The following is a 16,957-nucleotide window of genomic DNA, read 5'->3' as shown; positions in this document are numbered from 1 at the left end:
TGCGATGCAGGAGCTGACACTGGTTCTGTGATATTTCCACCAAGAACAGATAACCCAAATCTAAACATGATCCAACAAGGATGGATCTACGTCGCTGGGCAGTTGACAGAACGGCTGGACTGTAGTCATCGCGTGCAGTCAAGAACACAGCGTTCAGGGAACAGCTGAGGAAGCTGTTCTTGACTGATAAAGAACAGAGACACAAAAGCCCTCAGCTGAGTCCTTGGGACAACTGGTGAGGCTGGCTGACAACCAAATCCCAGAGCTGAGTTCCTGATTCGGCTGGCTGTGGGTTATACAAGGGTGTCCTTGGTAGAAATCCATTGAAGTGTCCAAGAGTGACGGTACAGCCTACTCCAAAATGGCTCAGAAAACAGTTGTTTCCGTTCCGTACTTGAAACTTTTCTTTGAGCTTGAAATTGTTTGAACATTAAAAGAATTAAACTAAATTAAAATACCTACGGCGGTGTAAACACCCAAGAAGAGCCAAGGTGCAGTCAAAGGAGAACGAGTCGGGATTAGTTGTGCTACTGAACATCAGGAGTTATTAAGGATGCTAACAAGGACCATGTGGTACTTAATGGCACGCAGGTAGAGGAATGGACTAATGGAGCAGGAGAGAGCACACGTAAACAGGCCCACTTTAAATGGAAACTTCCTAAATTACTAGTTAGTGCTGCCGAACGGTGGGGAAGAAGAGCACAGAATGCTGGGTTAATTAGAAGACCATATGGGAAGAGTTAAACCCTGGGTACTACCAAGCACGGGCACGAAAATTAAATCCAGGTGGGTTGCGGAGCCAATGCGAAAAGTGAGCAATAGAGCAGAACTTTCTGAAGTGGCGGAAATGTTCTCGGATTAATTCTACGCTACCTAATGCACTTAGACACTCATTGTATATGGCTCATGGATTTACTGTCAACAGAAATCATCCGGTATGGGCAGCGGCTCTGCGTTGGACAGCACAGGTTTTCAAAGTCATCGGAGAAAATGACTTCATGATTTGGTCTTAGGAAAATATTTTTGAAAATAAGAGATAATTAAGTGAAAATGATACATTGTACTTCATTAAAATGAAGAATGTTCTGGGACCAACAAAATGACTCAGCAAATAAAGGTGTTTGCCATGGAAGCCTGGCTACCTACATTTAATCCCCCAGAAGCCAGAGAAAGGCAGGAGGAGAGCAATGATCCACAAAGCTGTTCCCTAACCTCCACAAAAGATTTTTTTTTTATTAAAAGAATGGAGGGCACAACAGAGCAAAGAAAAAGCATATTATGTAACTGATACAGGACTTCATTCAGATCTACAAAGAAGTCTTCCAAAATGATCAGAAAAAGGTAGTCTACTCAAACCAAACCAAACCCACTCGGGATATTTTAGTAGCAACCTTACAAAGGGCAATATGAAATGGTATATAGAATATATACTATAGTCAGTAGTCTCATCAAGGAAATGAGAATTAGAAATCCAATCACATGACGCTGTCCTGATAGACTGACTAAAATGAGAAGAGTGACAGCAGGGAGGGTGGACTTGAATGAGCAGAAGCTGGCCACTCTCGTGTGTCAGAGGTGCGAGTGCCCCCGTGGGGCTATTTTGGACAACTGTTTGGCCTTACCTGATACATTGAATATGTAGTAACCACTATGACCCAGAAATTTCATTTCTAGCCATATCCACATAAGCATATGCACATACATGCCAAGAAACATGTTTAAGAAGAGCTCTTCTCAGAGCAAATGGGTAGAACTAGAAAACATCATTTTGAGTGAGGTAACCCAGACCTAGAAAGACAATTATCACATGGGCTCACTCATAAGTGGTTTTTAAACATAACAATTCCAGAGAACCTAGGCAACAATGAGGACCCTAATCTACATGGGAAGTAGAAAAAGACAAGATCTCCTGAGTAAATTGAGAGCATGGGAACCTTGGGAGAGGGTTGAAGGGGAAGGGAGAGATAGGGAGGGGAGCAGAGAAAAATGTAGAGCTCAATAAAAACAAAAAGAATAGCTCTTCTCGTTATTATTTATAATTGTGTGGAATAGAAAATAACCCACAAGTATCTATCAACAATAAAATGGTAACCAAGGGTTGGGGAGACGACTTAGAAGTCAAGAGTGCATACTGCCCTCACAGAGGACCTGAATTTGGTGCCCAGCACCCATGGTGGGTGGCTCACAACCATCTGCAATTCTAGCCCCAGGGGATTCGATGCCTGTTTTTTGTTTTGTTTTGTTTTGTTTTGTTTTGTTTTGTTTTTTTGGTTTTTCGAGACAGGGTTTCTCTGTGGCTTTGGAGCCTGTCCTGGAACTAGCTCTGTAGACCAGGCTGGTCTCGAACTCACAGAGATCCGCCTGCCTCTGCCTCCCGAGTGCTGGGATTAAAGGCATGCGCCACCATTGCCCGGTGCCTGGTTTTTTTTTCTTGGTCTCTATGGGCATTGCACTCATATGTACAGACCTTCCCTTCTATGTACACACACAACTAAAAATAAAATCTTTTTAAAAGCTAAAGAAAAGATTGCTATATTAATGCAGCACAGTATTATATAGCAATAAAGATTAATGAGTCACTGACTCATCAGGCAGCATGGTTAAGCATTATGTAGAGCAGAGAAAACTGACCCAGATAGATAGTAGATTCTACATCATTAAGCCCACCTTTCCCTTCTGTGCTCTGCCTTTTTCTGCCTCCTCCCCACCCCCCACCCCCCCCTCTCTCTCAAAAAAAACTGCAAGTGAGGAAGAGGAAGGACCACACCTTCTCATAGCATCAGTTCTGACTGGTTCTCAGTTTTTCCTCCATCACTGCATCTTGTTAGAGGTCCGAGTTTCACCTCCACAGCGTCTCTCCCTTTGTCTTTTAAATGTTAACAATTCCAGCTTCTTTCCTAGGTTTCATCATCCCTGGAGGCGATGATTGTGTCCTAAACTTGGTGTCTTCATGGATCTCTTTTTGTATCCACAGTTCTTCAACACCCAATTAGAAATCATTATATTAACTTATTTTTGAAGTTTAGGGTATAGCTCAGTTGGTATAGTGCTGGCCTGGCACACACGAGCCCCTAAAGTCAACCCTCAGCAGGGGAAAAAAAATCTACTAAACTAACTGGTATGATGTCTACAAATTGACTCTAAATCTCAAAATAATAGCATGATTCCACATATATAAAATTCAAAAGCAGGCAAAACTAGCGGGATCTTTAGGGAGAAACATGGGGGGCTCTGCATTGGAAAGATATGGAGTAAGCTGTCTCCGGGGAAGCTGGCTGAGTCCTTCTTGCTGACTTCGATGCTGATGACACAGTGTGCCCCTACATGATTAATTCATCGAGAGGCTTGTTCATGCTGGGCAGTTTTCAGTGTGTAGTTTCCTTTTTAAACTTTAATAATAACATTTTAAAATTACGTGTCTGCTAGTTTTAGAAAGAAGAGGGGCTCCCGAAATGAAAAAATAGCATCTTGTACATGTGTTATCTCCTAGTAAAGACTTCTGGCCAGTATCAGGAGCCATGTCACTTACATGATAAAGAGTCCCAAGCTCAGAGATCCCAAATTGACCAAGATGAAATATTAACTGGAAGTTTTCGTGAACTCTCCATGAGTTTCTCAGACATATTGAGGCCTAAGAGCCATTAACAATGACTGTGTGTGTGTGTCTATTGGACATTCACTACAGGGATGACATAGGTTATAGAAATGAACATTCATCAGATGTTATGGAACAAATATAAGGCTGAATCCACATGCAAGGAGAATATAAAGCCTGTCACACCCCTATGAAAACGTGCATTAGATTTATCACATTCTCATAGGTGAGGGTTGTCTTGTCACAACATTCTACCAACTACTAACAGAGCTGAAATAGCAAGGGATTTCATGATCAGCTTCCATCCCTTATTGAAGTAAACACTAGAGATCTCGGAAGTGATTTGGACCACATAACAGTTCTTAACTCTGGATCTCTGAAAACAATGGGCATGCGCAAAGACATGGTTTCCATATGATTTCTAGACAGTTCACTGTCTGGTGTGGGAAGTCCTTCTGTATATGTGTTGCTTTCATTGCTTAATGAATAAAGAAGCTGCCTTGGCCTGTGATAGGGCAGAGTAGAGCTAGGCAGGGGAAAACTAAACTGAATGCTGGGAGAAAAAAGGTAGAGTTGAGAGAAGTCATACAGCCATCATGGGGACAGGCGTGCCAGAACTTTACCCAGTAAGTCACAGCCACGTGGTGATACACAGGTTAATAAAAATGGGTTAATTTATATAAGAACTAGCCAATAAGAACCTAAAGCTAATAGGCCAAGCAGTGATTTAAATAATATTGCTTCTGGGTGATTATTTTGTGGCCTAGGCAGCTGGAAACAAACAAGCACCCTCCTACTTGACTATATCCATGTAAAATAAAAGTTTAACACAGCTTCTTGGTCTATTTGCTAGAAACAAGCGGAGGCATTATTCCTTTAAGAGAGGTATTCCTGACTCAGCAGTAGGAAACAAACACTTGGTTTTGAAGCGGCTGCTTTCTGCACTGTGCTGCTAGCAGAAACTCTGACTCTTTCAGGAGGTCCAGCTAGGGAACATCTAAATGGGGTTTATGAACAGACTGCTACAATTTGCTTAATGGCAGCTTAGACTGTCTGTGACCCGACCCTGGATCTGGGGCAGAGAAAATAGTTCTCAGAGGCAGTGAATGGACCTCTGCCATGTTAGACTGGGTGGAGCCAAAAGGCATAGCAGTCTTAGTCCTAATAATGCTGCTTCACATCTTAAAAAGCACTCCTAGGGGGACTGGAGAGATGGCTCAGAGGTTAAGAGCATTGCCTGCTCTTCCAAAGGTTCTGAGTTCAATTCCCAGCAACAACCATCTGTAATGAGGTCTGGTGCCCTCTTCTGGCCTGCAGGCATACACACAGACAGAATATTGTATATATAATAAATAAATAAATATATTTTTTAAAAAAACACTCCTTGACAGAAAAGGATTTCAGATACAAGATAGGACATATTCAGAAATAAAAGACCTCTAAATGAGACACCGTGTGTTTAAAAAATGTATGTAGTCTTGGGAGAGAGAAGAAAAAGGGTAAAGAGACAGTAAGTGTAATATAAAAGAGTACAGACAGTCATAGATTAAAGGAGTAAAGATAATAAAATAAATATTAAACTTGTAGAAAAATTAATAGAGTAAGAAAAACAAGCCACATAAAGATGGATATACACAGAGAGTCTAAATTATGTACATTATTGTGTTTTCTTTAACTTTTGACTGTTAATGAGCTAAACACAGAGAGACATTTCATTGTACAGGCTGCTAAACTAAACCAACATATATATATATATATATATATATATATATATATATATATATATATATATATATATATTTTAGAGGTATTTTGACTTCAGAATTTGGGTCTAAAGATTGTTGGTTTGGAAAAGAGGTTCTGCTTTTATTTCCACAGAAGATGAGAACCTATGGATTTCATTCAGACTACCGTGGTTTGATAAACCAAGACTACCTGAAATGTCTCTGTGAAATGTCCCCCCCCAAGTACTTCAACCAACAAAAAGCAGGAAGCAGTTTGGAGAGAAATATGCCCAAATTCTCAAATATTATTTATAAATGTTTGTTTACATTTAAAGGGGGTATACTAGAGATATGAATGATTTGCATTGGTATGGATCTTGGTCTATTGATACAAATTGTAGGTCAATCTTAATGTATTTCTGCTTTTGATTAAGGTATTATATTTGTGCAGCTCATTTAAAAATGTAATGTATAATTAAGAAATACAAGTTAATAGACAGTCATCTATAATAGCCCAGTTTGTGGTCATGTTAGTTATACTTTCTAGATATATAGAGATATATTTCAGTTAGATAGGGATTCTTCAAATCTTTCAAAGACCTTCAGAATATGGCACTTAAAATGTTTAAGAGCTTAGGACTTTTCATGACAATAAGACATATCTGCTCCTGGCAGTACCAATCTAATTCAAGAGGATGATAGGCATTGAAGAGGTTCCTTATGGAGTTTGCAGCCATTTGTAGCCTCTTGCCTGGACTGCTTGATGTTATGCTGTGTAAACTGGACTATAGGACCCACAGAAAAATGACTGCTAGTTCCAGGACAGGTTCCAAAGCCACAGAGAAACCCTGTCTCGAAAAAGCAAAAAAAAAAAAAAAAAAAAAAAAAAAAAAAGAAAGAAAGAAAGAAAGAAAAGAAAAATGACTGCTGAAGCTGCCTAAGGAAGATAAAATAGTCCTTTGGGGTTTCTGCTTCATGAAAGAGACTGCCAGACATTCTGCAGGACACATAAGAAAGTGACTGAAAAACTGCCAATATAGGTGAAACTGTCTTTGAAATTTCCTGCTTCATGGGAAAGTCTGAAAGATACTATGGGCCTGTGGGCTGAATATGGATGCTCCAACATTACAGAAGAACTTTGGGTGACTGTCAAGACAGCAAAATGTCTCTGTCAATTCTAGAGTTTTGGAAGTTGCTTACAATGCACTTCCTGTTTACTTAGGTAATATTATATCCTTCTGAAGTCTTTGATGGAGTTGAAAAATAGATAGTTAGAGTTACAGTTTTCCTCAGTTATGATAAAAGATAAAGTAGATATAAATATTGTAACTATAATTCTTTTTTTTTTTTGATTTTTCTAGACAGGGTTTCTCCATAGCTTTTGGTTCCTGTCCTGGAACTAGCTCTTCTAGACCAGGCTGGCCTTGAACTCACAGAGATCCGCCTGCCTCTCCCTCCTGAGTGCTGGGATTAAAGGCGTGCGCCACCACCACCCGGCTTGTAACTATAATTCTTGCTTGATAACTGCTTTGTTGTATATAATTTTACTATGTTAAAGTTAAAACCTTCTTTTTAATTTAAACAGAAAAGGAGAAATGATGTGCAAAGTCCTTGTGTAATGTTTTATTGGTTAATTAATAAAGAAGCTGCCGTGGCCTCTGATAGGGCAGAGTAGAGCTAGGTGGGGGGAGGGGAAAACTAAACTGAATGCTGGGAGAAAGAAGGCGGAGTCGAGAGAAGCTGCCACCTGGGACAGATGTGCTGGAAATTTACCTGGTAAGCCACCTCCATGTGGCAATACACAGATTAATCGAAATGGGTTAATTTAAGATTTAAGAACTAGCCCATAAAAAACTAGAGCTAATAGGACAAGCAGTGATTTAAATAATATAGTTTCTGAGTGATTATTTTGTGGTCTGGGCAGCCAGAAACAAAGAAGTGGCCTCCTACTACACTCTGTCTTACATCTGTAAACTTCCCAGGCATCTGTAGATTCTTGTAATCAGGATTTGTCCTGCAGAATTTCTATATTTGGTAGAAATCTTAACTCCCGAAGCAGGTAGGGTCTTTGAGGTTTACTGGCTGACTTGCTTTGGATGCCTCAGAATGAGGAGACACCAACAAAAGAGCAGTCAGAGTCTCCCATTCTAGTTCTATTCCTAGCCATAATGGGAACCTGACTCCTTTATAGTATTATCTTCCCAATATAGTCTTCTGACTTCTATATAATATTATAAAGTATATTATTACTATAACCATTGTTATCATGGGGCAAGAGGTAAACTGAAGAAGTCTCAAAGAATTTGGATTACATTTCAAAACTGAGACTTGTGTCATCAACTGTGATAATCGCTGAAAAATCTACCAGGATTTTCTCTGACAATAACACACATTGTGTTGAATTCTGTTATTTCAGCCATCACACAGAGGATTATGTCTGAGGGAAATAATGAGTTTAGTAATCACATGAAAACCAGTATGACACATGCTAAGTTCTACTTCAGTACTAAGGTCTGACGCCAACAAAAATTAATAATTGAGTGTATGCTTTACGTTATTGTAAACTGACATGTGACATGCTCACCTCTGAAGCTTCCTGTGCCTGGCAGAGAGTAAGCACCATAGGTGTGGCTTGGAGGTCATAAAGTTGATGGTGGCAGAGTCTGTTTATGCAGCAAGTTACACGGACTTTTCAAGGAAGTGGTTCACCCTTTACATGGCTTAATAGTCTTACCCCCCCACACCCCGAGATAGATAGATAGATAGATAGATAGATAGATAGATAGATAGATAGATAGATAGATAGAGATAGATAGATAGATAGATAGATAGATAGATAGATAGATAGATAGATAGATAGACAGGCCCTAGTTTCATTCTGTTGCTGTGATAAATATCACGACCAACAGAAAATTAGGATTTTTATTCGGATTTCACAGTCCATCGCTGAGAGAAGTTGGGGCAGCAACTGAAGCAGAAACTGTGGAGGAACGCCGCTTACTGGCTCACTCCCTGGCTCATGCTCAGTTAGCCTTACATACAGTCTAGACTTACCTGCCTATGGATGGTGCTGCCCACAGGAGGTTGCACCCTCCTACATAAATTACCAATCAGGACAGTCTTCCATAGACATGGCTACAGGTCACTTCAATGACAGCAATTCCTCAGTTGAATCTTCCCAAGTGATTCTAGTTTGTGTCAAGTGGATGCTCAAAGTTCACCAGAATGCAAATTGATTCAAAAAGTTTTTTATTATGTGTGCCTTTCGTTGGAAACTTAAAGCACCTTTGTCTATTGACTAATCACACCTGCCCCCACCTTCCTGGTAAACTATCCTTGTAGATATCCTCCCTTCCCGGAATCTGCAAAACTAACATGCTATAGCAGACACATATCAGAAACACTTTAAGTGACTTGTGAAAATCGTCATTGTCACTAACTTGGCTGAGCAACTTTGTGAGGTAGCAAATTGCTTATCACAAAACTCAGTAGGGATGTTGTTAGTCACACTTTTCAGATTAGCAAATTGAGGTTAGAGAAGTTAAGATATGCATCCCAGACCACATGAATAGGTAGCAGAGCCTGACGCCCTTCTGCTTCCATGGGGATTGATGGATCCAGGCCACATATGGTAGTGAATGCTTTTAATCCCAGCACTTGGGAGGCAGAAGCAAGCAGATCTCTCAGAGTTCCAGGCCAGCCAATACCACATAATGAAATTATGTCTCAGACAGGGTATGGAAATGGGGGATGGAGCTCCATAGAGAAGGGATAGTGCCACGTTCCAGGCCTCTCCCTTGAGCCACGCAGCATCCGTCCAGCATCCGTCAGTACCACTTTCTCCTCCTCCTCCTGCTCTCTCCACTAACCCTCACACCCCTCACACCCAGCCTCAGCCTGCTGTCTTGACAGCAGCATTATCTACACAAATGATGCCTACCCAACACTCCTGCCAATCAGTGACTTGGCTCCCTGGGAGCTGCGGGTTAACCCTTTCCTTTCCCCCTACTTTACTATTGCCCTCCCTTTATGTGACTGTACACAGATGGCTCCTAGCCACAAACTCTTAGTGTCAACGCCACCTGGTCAGGGACTTCCACCACGTCCCACCTTTACTGTGCAGAGACTGCTTCACCTCTGAGCCTCCTCTGGCCTGTCCCTTTCTCCGCATTTCTCCCTTAGATTAGAATCTGTGAGCCATCATTTTAACACTGCAGTCCCTGCCTCCCTTCATCACAGTCACCTGGAGATGAACAGATGCCCACCAGCCCCGTTGTCTGCACCCAGAACTGCGCCAGAATCATGCAACTGATTGCCTTGGCCCTCGCTTTAACATTCGTGATTCCACACCACGAATGGGCGTCCGTCCTAACACAACAACCCAACGAGATAGGTGGCAGACAGGGTGAAGATGATTATCTGAGCAAATGATGGAAAATTGAGAGTACTGGCCACTCTCCTTGGCTTTGGCCAGACTCTCAGCATGCCAGCCCATAAAGATTATTGTCTTTCAATCTTTGTTTACTACTGGGCAAAAAAACTAAGTGTACTGTTTGGACAGTCCCTTTCCCCAGAGAAGGTTTGTTCTAGCAAATGATGTAGATCTTGATCTTGTGTCTTTGCCACTGTCCACGAGGTGATTTCCTTCCAGGAATAGCCGCCAATCTCACTGGTCTCCCATTTTCCACTACAGCGTGAAGAAGCCAGAACAGGGCTATTGCAGCTCGATTTCTCACACCGCTGGATTGACTGCCTCTGTACAAACTGATATGAAGGAAGCAAGAGAAGCTATAGAAAACAGAAAGGGGGCCAGAGTCAAATATTATGGGCTGTCAGTCCCAACGAGGGTCATCTATCTAGTGGGTGCTTCACTTAGCAGAAACTGAAAAGTGTGAGCCAGTACTTACATGGTCCTCAGGTGTTCCTAAGACTCCCCCAAGAATCACTCACTTTGCCATGGTCTTGACTGTGCAGGAGAAAACCACAAAGATGAACTCTATCCGGAAGGCAAAGGGGCAGAATAAAGAGAGAGGAAGTCTCCGAGAAGAGCGGCAGACCCTGAATGACATCATGAGAACCTCTTTCAAGACAGGGTTTCTTGGTGTAGCATTGGAGCCTGTACGGGAACTCCCTCTGTAAATCAGGCTGGCCTCGAACTCACATAGACTAGCCCACCTCTGCTCCAGAGTGCTGGGATTAAAGGTATGTGCCACCTCTGCCTGGCTCCATGTCCTTTAATATAGGCTGCCACCCAAAGGTGTGGCCCAGATTCAGGATGGGTCTTCTGATCTCAAGTGATTCCAATTTACAGTGGGCTTTTGCCTTTGTTGGGGTTTCTGTTGCTGTGAAGAGACACCAGGACTGAGGCAACTCTTATAAAAGAAAGCATTTAATTGGAGGCTTGCTTACAGCTTCAAAAGGTTAGTCCGGAACCAGAATGGTGAGAAACACGGCAGCATACAGACAGGCATAGTGCTGGAGCAGTAGCGGAAAGCCTTACATTCTGATCCACAGGCAGCAACAGGCAGAGAGAGAGGGAGAGAGAGAGGGAGAGAGAGAGGGAGACAGAGACAGAGAAAGACAGAGAGTACCTGGGCCTGGAGTGAGCTTTTATTTTTTTTTTCTGGTTTGAATTTATAGTTTTTTTTATTGAGAAAAAAACCAATTTCCGCCTCCTCCCAGCCTCCTACTCCTCCCCCCCCACTCCTTTCCCTCTCCCCCCCACTCCTCTCCCTCTCCCCCCACTCCTCTCCCCCTCCCTCTCAAGTCTGAAGAGCAGTCAGGGTTCCCTGCCCTGTGGAAAGTCCAAAGTCCTCCCCCCTCCATCCTGGAGTGAGCTTTTAAAACCTCAAAGCCCACCCCTAGTGATATGCCTCCTCCAACAAGGCCACGCCTTCTCCGATAAGGTCACACCTCCTTCAACAAGGCCACACCTCCTTCAACAAGGCCACACCTCCTCCAACAAGGCAACCCCTTCTCATCCTTCCCTAATAGCTCATCAGCTTAGGACTAAGCATGCTAATATATGAGCCCATGGAGCCAATCTCATTCAAACCCCCCAGTTTGCCCACCTCAAATGACCCAGTCCAGAAAGACCCCTCACAAGTGTGCCTAGCTACTTAAGTTTTAGTTGATTTTAGATGTAGTCATGTTGACAACTAAGATTGGCCATCACAGGCTCCCCTGAACCCGTGCTTCTAAGACAGCTTCCAGATGAGGACTAGGGCTCGAATCCTCACCTTAAGCTGTGTTCTCATGACTGCTTACTGGTGATGAAGGAAATCTGACAGGCACCGGCTTAGCCGGTTAGTTGGCCAATCCTCATTATCAACTGGAATCACCCGGTTCTGACATACCTGTCAGAACGTTTCCTGAGAGGTTAAACCAAAGAGACAAAACCCATTCTTAATGTGGTGCAGTTCCATCCAATGGGTTGCGGTTTGAGACTGAATTAAAAGGGGGAAAGGAGGAAGCCAACTGTGTGCCAGTACCTCGCTGTCAAGCCTCTCCTGCTGTGATGGACTATGCCCTCAAGCTGTAAGCCAAAATAGCTCTTCCTCCCTAAGGTAGCATTTTGTCAGATATTTAATCAGGCGAGCAAAGTGTACATCACCAATCATGTGCCAAGCAGGCAATGGGAAGTACACAGTACCACCTAGGAGGTTTTATTCCCCTAAATCTTCATGTAGACTGATAAAGCAACTGTGACCAAATACACAAAATGATGGCTCTAGGTTAAAATTGTACACCCACCAGTATAAAATAGTTTTCTGTTGTTTCACCAAGACAACTTACAGAAGAAAGCGTTCATTTAGGCTCATGGTTCCCGAAGTGGTGGGAACAGCTTAGCAACAGGCAGGCATGGTAACTGAGACAGGAAGCGGGAAACTGACACCCTCAACTATGAGCATAAAGCCAAGAGAGTGAACTGGGAATGGCATGAGACCTTTAATCTCAAAGCCTGCCCCCCGCCCCCCGTGACAGTCTTCCTCTAACAGGGCCGTACCATTTAAGTTCCCAAACAGTGCCACCAACCGAGGACCTAGTGCTCAAATCCCCAAGTCTACAAGGGACACTTCTTATTCAAAATACTACAAACATTTCACATTTTTTGTTTTTCTGATTATTTTTTTTAAAACAACAAGGCGGGGGAACCAACCCTCCCATTGCTTGTGAATGGTGGTCTATGGAAACCAGCTTCCTCTCCCTGTGTGTGAAACCTGTACTTATTTTCTAGTACATTAACTAACTGTGAATAAATTAGTTGACTTTCATTCAATTAAAATCATGGTTAATATAGCTAGATATTAAACAACAGAGTCATCTATTATAAAATTTAGATCTCCTAGCGAAGGAGATCTATGCACCATCTTGCTTCTGGGGCAGTCTGGACTCTAAATACAGCATTGACCCAATGTCTACACACACATATGCATACCACACCAAAGACAGAAGTTTCCAAATTTCAACTGACTTTCCTTTTTCTTTTTTCTTTTCTTTCTTTTTCTTTCTTTCTTTTAGCACTTTTAGTATCTGAGATTTAGATTCTCCATCCTTTTCGAGGTTATTATAAAATGTTGTGGACTTAATGCATGGAACAAACCTTTTAAATGTATTTTCTCACTCAATTATTTAGACTTAATGTTTATGTGACAGTGTTGAGACTCTGAATAGGTTTCCATCATATTTAAAGTATTGCTACTCTCTGGACACCTCGGGGTAATTTCTGACATTATGACAAATATAAAAACTGAATGGCTGAACTTGTGGGTATAAAGTAGTTCTATTATAGCATTATAAATTATCTCTCAAAAGAACCCATTCAGTCACATATTAGAGTTCATTTCTCTAACATAAAATTTCATGTCTACACAGGGAAATCTCAGGAACAGTTACTTTATATGGTTCTAGGCTTTCCTTCCAGTGTGACTAGAAAAATGCCTTTGGCATTACCGCAGAATACAAAAAGAACAATATACCTTACATGGCCATAATTGCTAGGAATAGCTATAAAATGTAGCTATGTATCTATTTAAGCATGTATTTTAAATTTAATAGCTATTATATGTAAAAGAAAGCAAAATTTTAATTGGTAAAGTGACAATGGAGTAGACACAGACTCTGTCTTTTCTCCTCACTGTAGGCTGTGTTCAGTGTTTCAGACTAATGCTGTACCAGCTCCCATGATACCCTGTTCTGGTTTTCTTCTGGGAGCTCTGACTCCCCAGCTTTATTCACCTTTCAAAATTTCTTTTTTTTAAAAAAACTGCTATTCAAATACCTTCCCCTAGAGCTTTTGCCGGCTCTAGCCTTGCTCTACAGTCTCTTTGAGGGTCCTCCCCTTGGCATCAGCTACCACTGAAGATTCCCAGACATGTACCGTGAACGAAAGTTTATCCTCAGAGCTCTGAAACCAGCTGCACATTTCCCTACTGGACGTCTCTGCTTGAATGACCCACTGTTGCTCAGAGCACGTGTCCACTCCTCACAAAGCTTTAGTCTTCTTCTTCCTGTGTTCCCTTGATCATCAGATCATCCCTTCATCTCGGCACCAAGCTCACCTTGTTTTTAAGAAAAGGTCTCTCACTGAACCTGGAGCTTGCATTTCATTTAGACTAATCAGCGGCACCCCAGAATCGGGGTTATAGATGAATGTAGTCAATCTCTGGCTTCCTAATTCTCTCTCTCTCTCTCTCTCTCTCTCTCTCTCTCTCTCTCTCTCTCTCTCACACACACACACACACACACACACACACACACACACTCTCTCTCTCTCTCTCTCTCTCTCTCTCACTCTCTCTCACACACACACAAACACACACACACACACTCTTTCCTCCCTCTCTCTCTCACACACACACACACTCTCTCTCTCTCTCTCACACACACACACAGCTCTCTGGGATTCTCTGAGACAACAACTTTATTGTTGTTGCAACTGTTCTCTGCCCCCCTCTCTCTCTCCCCCCAAAGTTGATCAATAAGTGCCTTGATTCTATAAGCTAATAGCTTTTAAATCTTTCTCATCTCTTCATCTTTGCTTTTAATGATTTTGTTGATAGCTCAATAGTTTCAGTAATTTTCCAAAAATATCTCCCTCTTCGGGAAACTGTGAATCTACTCTTTACGCTGCTGTTAGAATGATGTTCTTAATATGCAAATGATGCTCTCCCTTTTCCATGCTTAGCTCTCTCCGTAGCTCCCCATTCCCTTTTTTAAAAATATTTATTTATTTATTATGTATACAATATTCTGTCTCTGTGTGTTTGAAGACCAGAAGAGGGCAGCAGACTTCGTTACAGATGTTTGTGAGCCACCATGTGGTTGTCGGGAATTGAACTCATGACCTTTGGAAGAGCAGGCAAATAAGCAACTCCCCGTTACTCTTAAGGGAAACCCAAATCCCCTGAAATGTGCTACGTGGCCCTTTTCCTATTCACACCCTTCACACCACGTTAACAAATCGCCCAGGATCGCTGGGTCTTGCTCCACTGCCTCGCACCTCACTGTCTTTGTACGTAGGGCTTTTCTTCCCGAGAATGCCTGTCTACCACTGGCTTGCTTACCTAATGCCTGCTTCCCTTGGAGGCAGCTCAGTCCCATCTTATCTGGGAAGCCTGCTCTCCCTCAGTATGTAGGCTCAGGTATTTCTCTGTGTGCTGACACGATGCTAAATTTATACATCAATTGCATTCTACAATATGATAATATTGGCTTATCTTCCTCTCTCTACCTTGCACTGATTGGGAAATTCTTAGGCATCAGAACTCATTAAATATTTACGAAATGGAATTCTATATTAAAACTTAAATTGAAGAAAACTTTTAGCATATCATTTATAGCATCAAATTTAACAATGGTGCCGATAGTCACAAACAGATGGTTCACTTTTCAGGGTACCAGATAATCCAAGATATACTGCTTTAGAAAGGAAAAAGAAAGTTTTTAAATGGCCTCCAGAGGTTGTAACCAGAGATCAGGAGTAAAGGGCTTAAAGAGACATTGGTCAAAAGGAAGAAAAGCCAGTTATGCAGTGGAATAAGCCCAAGAGTTCTGTTACAACCAAGTTTGAAGGTAAATACCTGAATGCCCAGTACCTGAGCGGGTTAAGCAGGACAATTGCAAATTTGAGGGTAAGATCCTGCCTTGAAAATAAAATTGAGCTGGGGAGATGGCTCAGTCAATAAAGTACCTGTCTTACGTGCATAAAGACTTAAGTTTGGTTCCCAGAAACCACATTAAAAATTGAAAGTCACTGGGCAGTAGTATCACATGCCTTTAATCCTAGCACTTGGGAGGCAGAGGGAGGTGGATCTCTGTGAGTTCGAGGCCAGCCTGGTTTACAGAGTAAGTTCCAGGAAAAGCAGGGCTGCACAGAGAAACCCTGTCTCGAAAACCAAAAATATATAAAGGAAGGAAGGGAGGGAGGGAGGGAGGGAGGGAGGGAGGGAGGGAGGGAGGGAGGGAGGGAGAGAGGGAGGGAGGGAGGATGGAAGTCAGATATGGGTAGTTTATAAACCACTATTGGGAAGGTGTAGACAGCCAGTCCTGCGGCTCACGGCCAAGCCTTTCTATGTAATCCAGTGAGTTCCAGGCCAAAAAGAGATCTTATATTAAAAAATATGGATAGCATCTGAGAACTGATATCCAAGGCCTCCACATGTATGTGCCCACACATGGCCCTGCACACACATGAACACAGACATATATGTTTTACAGTTAATATCTGTATATTATAAACACAAACATGACAAACATATGAGGCAATGCATAGTAAATATTTCGTCATTTCATCACGTACACATATCAAAACATTGTGTTGCACAGTATGTACACAATTCTACCCATTGATTAAAAAACCAAAATAATTGTTGAAATTAAAACAACGAAATGGTCTACAGAAAGTTGCTGTGCTACCTTAAGCTTTCTAATGGCTTTATGGTCGAATTGTCAATAGCAGGTGCTGCTCTACGTTATCAGCGAGTTTTTTTCTTGTCTGAAAAATGGAACCACTTTTCAACAGTCCTGACACCGCTCTGACTTTCCAGGCTGCGTTCATTTGAAATGTAGCTGGCTGGAGACTTGAAGAGAACATCCTCTTTTATCATTTATGGAACAAGTACTGCAGGCTCGATCATCTTTATGGGAGTCATCCAAACCAATGATTTGTGACAGCTTCGGCCGATGTTTTGCAGACTCTCCACATCTCCCTCCAGGGGGGACTGTACGCCCTCATAGCCCACCGCCAACAGTCGCTGAAGGAGCCAGGCACCTGCTAACGTAAGTTCCTGGAGGCTCACGACTTCGTTGTATGATGCTATTTGACAGAAATCCCTCCTCCTGTTTTCAACCATTTTTGGCTATGAAGTTATCAAATTATGATAACAGGAGGATTAGAATCTTTTCAAAAACACCTTCCTGTCTGGGTTTTTTCTTCAACAGCAAAATGAGATTATTTTTATGAAAAGAAGACTTGTTGCAATCTCCCACTCCTTTGTATTTTCAGTCTGCTTTCTGTGGAAAGGAAACTCGTTCCTTTGGCATGGAAAAGTGGGAATATTTAGCTTAGTCCTGTGAAATACCATTTGAGGGCTAGGATCATAGATGATGCTCACTCTCTTTTCTTTTTGTTCCATAA

At 42.0% G+C, this 16,957-nt stretch overlaps 1 protein-coding gene across 2 annotated transcripts in view; it reads right to left on the bottom strand.

Annotated features, from left to right (window-relative positions):
* The window catches only part of Dctd (dCMP deaminase), a 56,433-nt gene extending 42,477 nt beyond the window's left edge, over positions 1 to 13,956 (bottom strand). For both annotated transcript variants that reach the window (XM_075986759.1, XM_075986760.1), the window contains exon 1: positions 13,700 to 13,956. The gene's annotated coding sequence lies outside the window, so the exon portion shown is untranslated. The remainder of the gene's footprint in view (positions 1 to 13,699) is intronic.
* Between the last annotated feature and the right edge of the window lie 3,001 nt (positions 13,957 to 16,957).

Source organism: Microtus pennsylvanicus, chromosome 9 (genome assembly GCF_037038515.1).
Source record: "Microtus pennsylvanicus isolate mMicPen1 chromosome 9, mMicPen1.hap1, whole genome shotgun sequence".
Taxonomy (NCBI): Eukaryota; Metazoa; Chordata; class Mammalia; order Rodentia; family Cricetidae; genus Microtus; species Microtus pennsylvanicus.
This window is presented reverse-complemented; position numbering and strand designations above follow the sequence as displayed.